General features: G+C 43.2%; 2 long non-coding RNA genes across 2 annotated transcripts in view; one reads left to right on the forward strand and one right to left on the reverse strand.

Moving 5' to 3' along the window:
• LOC109949884 overlaps nt 1-386 on the forward strand; it is a 5,610-nt gene extending 5,224 nt beyond the window's left edge. Inside the window, exon 2 of the long non-coding RNA XR_002272194.1 lies at nt 95-386. This is a non-coding gene — a long non-coding RNA (uncharacterized LOC109949884). The remainder of the gene's footprint in view (nt 1-94) is intronic.
• LOC18774175 lies at nt 692-2,308 on the reverse strand. Its single transcript, XR_002271913.1, has 3 exons — nt 1,608-2,308; nt 1,276-1,391; nt 692-862 (listed from the first exon to the last, which is right to left on the reverse strand). It is a non-coding gene; the product is annotated as an uncharacterized LOC18774175 (long non-coding RNA).

Raw genomic sequence — 4,006 nt, forward strand, 5'->3', positions numbered from 1 at the left:
CCCTTTATTTATGCATCTCCATTGATAATTGCCTAAGTTAGGCACCCCTTATTTTTAACCAAAAAATGGTTGGTGCCCATTTTCTTGACAACAGGGACGCCGACGTTACACTCGCGCTCAAGAAGGCCAGTCAGTTATATATTTATTTTGAATTATTTATACCCACGGTAGCTAGACAACATGCCACATGGTCAACTTAAAGGAATGCTTAAATTAGTCAGGTTTGAGACTATTGGAGTGTAAATTGACGAAATTGAAATCCCGATTCATATTGAGAATGACCCTAAATATCTAAGGGATGTTTTGTCTTTAGCCCTAAAGATAACTTGTAATATATTGATATTGTCTCATCAAATACTGCATGTTTTTTTTTTTTGTGATCAAAATATACTGCATGTTATATATCAGATCAAATACTGCAAATTTAGTCATAGCTAGCTTATTGGAATTTGTAATTTTTACTTCATGACCATAGTTCATCCCAAGTTATTCTTGAATAAGATCGGACAATGATTAGAAGAACAAAATACAAGCAATCATTCAGAACCACAGATTAATAACAAACAATCTTCTTTGATTTGCTAGCTATATAAGCTTGACAGAAATGTTTTCTTCATCCTCATTCATTGTGTCTCCAGACAAATGGGATTCAGTCTTACAACTTACAACTGGTCGATGAAATTAAAGAAGATACTACATGCAAACAAAGTCCTATTTTAATACAAGCTTTTAGAACAGAAGATGAAAAGAACTAAAGATAGATCCTCATATGGATCTTATATTAACCAAGCTCTCATTATTCTTGCTTCGGCTCCCAATGCAGGTATTGATAAAGAAGAGGCACAAACAAAAGATGCAAAGCCTGCAATAAGCAAGAAAATCACTAGTCATCAGAAAACTCCTCTTGGTAGATATCCACTAAATCAGATGACTTGAAGCTTCAGTTAGAGACACATATACTCCATGTGCAGTCAACTTGATGTGGCATTCACAAAAACACAAACAATATCTGTAGATTGATTCAAATCATCGACCGTAATGAGCATATCCACTTTACAGATTAGAGGTGTAGGTTGCGAAGATGACAATGTGCTCGTTCGTTGATCCACTATAATTCATGGTTGGTTAATGTTGTGTTTTACAAAGTATTAAAGACAACTTAAACCTCAGCCAAAAAAAAGAAAAAAAAGAGGAGGACATGGAAAATGCAAACAAGTTACGCCAATGGGCATCATATTGGCCTAAGGTTCCAGTTTGTAGAAACAAAAGCATCACCTTATCATATTAGGCAATCGAGCTCTCCGGGATACAGTTCTTTATTTAATGTGACTGAGGAATACACTGGTGAGAGCAGAGTCACAAAGAAAAGAGGTCACCAAAAGACCAAGGGCCTGCAGCAAGTAACAATCCAAGAGACAACAACAGTTAAACTACATAGAATATGCACGTGATGAAGCTTCAAAACTAGAAGGAACACAGACAATGCATGGGCAGTCAAATTAAAGCAGTGGCAGAGAAAATTAGGTGCGTACAATGCAAGTGTAAGGGACTGAAAATCATCAACTATAATAAGTTGCTACAAAGTTAAATTACAAAAAATAACTAACCTCCTCCTTCCCAACCTGCACAGTTTGCATCTCAATGTCTGCGAATGGCACTTTCAATTCGTTCAAAACAGAAACGCCAAAGAGAGGAGATATAGGCCTTATCATAAGACTGTCAGTTATTGTAAACATCGCCGGTCTACTCAAAAATCCTGCATCACTTTTGTAATCGCCTTGGGATTTGCAATACTTCAGTTTGAGTGGAACTGTCGTCGCACTATAAGGGATAAGGGTTTCATCATTAGTCAATATTTCCCGGTCACCATTAAATGACCGGTATAGTGCATAATAATATGAGGCTTCCGGGCCATCCTCAACTCCTAGAAGATGGTTCTCATAACAAAAACCAGGATAAAGCTTGGGAGTTCGTAGAATTTCCTTGTGGTAATTTGACTAGTATTGCTCATCAAGATCTTGGACACTCTTGTACAACTGATCAATGCAGCCTTTCGTAGAGGAAGAGCCATCCTGCATCTCTTTTAGTATGAACCCAAGTGGAACAGTTAGGAAACTGAAGAGTAAATTGACAAAATCCTCCCCTGCTTCTGCATAACAAACCATTTTCTTGGATTTGCTGACCATAAGATTGATAGAAATGTTTTTTTCCTCGTTCATGGTTTCTCCTGCGGTTTGACCCTTAAAGCATATTCCTTGCGTAACACCTTTACTGTTCAGATTTGGTTCTGGTTTATGCTTCAGCAGAATATCTGTCAAAGGTGTCTTAGACACAAATGAGCATATAAGCAATTCAAAACCTGGAACAAAAAGTTAGGTCAGAGCCAAATGTGACAAAAGGAAAAAATTGGCATAAAAAAAAAACAGTTCAATTACCTCATCAAATCCTACATTCAAAGTCATCTCGTCAGTGCTGTTTGCATCCATCACACCAACCTTAGTAAGGAAAGAAGAGACTGCTGAGTTTACTGGGGGCATCACTTCTAAATCATCACTTATTATAAATCTGGTCAGTCCTTTACAAAAGACACCACCATTCGAAAGAGAGGAGCTTTTTAACTTTGTTTACACCATAGTGAACCGAGCAGACCCAGCATCAAAGCGACTAGCACCAAGGCAGCCACGCCTTCTCCCCTGCCGAAGGAAGACACACTTCTGAGGTGCCAGACACCTGCCGAAGCTCCTAACTGCCAAACCTAATCCCCAGGACACGTGTCGCCACCACGACGACTTGCACAAAGTCCCACATTGGAACTTTGTGCAAACCTCCTACTCTCACCTCCCTATAAATAGGGAACAGTACCCAGGTACAAAGGACAACTATTCTCCCACTTTTACTGTTACTCTGCCAGAATTACTACTTGTAACTGACTTAGGCATCGGAGAGCCTTCGGCCGGCACCACACCGGTGTCCGAAGCTTAACGATTGCTTCTCCCACTTTGTCTTCTGCAGGTTTCCCATCAACCTATATTTCACCAAGGGCCTCAGCTCTCTTCCCTGCTGAAGACCCCGCATACCTAATCACTAAGTTGGACTCACTATTGGCCGGGCCATTTTGAGCATCAACAGTTTGGCGCCGTCTGTGGGAATTCGACACTTGAATCCCCTCTTTCTCTATCAGCCCAGCTGGCTCCTTCACCCATCAGGCCCCGTCGCCTCTTCTTCACCCCACATTCCGCTATGCCGATCGAGGATAGCCGCGATACCCAGCATCATACCCCCCGCGATGGTACTTCTAGAAGGAAATCTTCGGAAGATGCCACTCTCCAGGCAGAAGTGGAGCGTCTCCGCGACAGTGTCACTAAAATGTCGGAAAAATACGAGCACCTTCATTGCAGGAATGTTGAGCTAGAACATGACTACCGTGTTTTAAAGCGGAACTGGGAAAGGACTCACACCCAGGATGCCCAGCAAGACCTCACCCAGAACGTTGGGCTTATTCAGTCGAACCAGCCAGTACATTCCAGCCACAGTGCCTCGGCCCAAGCTAGGCTCCGCAAGGGTAAAGACCACCTTCATCCGGAGATAACCCAGTCACGACCCCTTTGCGTTCCCCCACCGAGGGACCGGCCCCATGAACCAGTCAGGATCTACCAAGATTGCAGGGATCGCTTCTCGGACCGTCAGCCAAGGCCGATCCCTATCCCTGTCAACCTCGAAGACCCACGGGTGACACACCTGGGCCCCTCGCCAGCCCCCGTCGGCATACCCGACAAGGAAGGTGTCGGGGACTCGGATACTTGGGAATTTTATAATTCAGAGACTGGCCAAATTACCACACCGAGGCGCTGAAAAATTGGGAACAATCCCCAGTCCCTGTCTGCCCCGCCCCCAGGCCTTTGCCACCTGAAACTCTTCCTCATGCCGACCCGGCCATGAGGCTTCTCTTTGAAAAGGTCAGGCGCCTGGAAAGCGAACAACATCGCAGTCATCAACCCCTCTGGGC

This window comes from Prunus persica, chromosome G6, assembly GCF_000346465.2.
Source record: "Prunus persica cultivar Lovell chromosome G6, Prunus_persica_NCBIv2, whole genome shotgun sequence".
Taxonomy (NCBI): Eukaryota; Viridiplantae; Streptophyta; class Magnoliopsida; order Rosales; family Rosaceae; genus Prunus; species Prunus persica.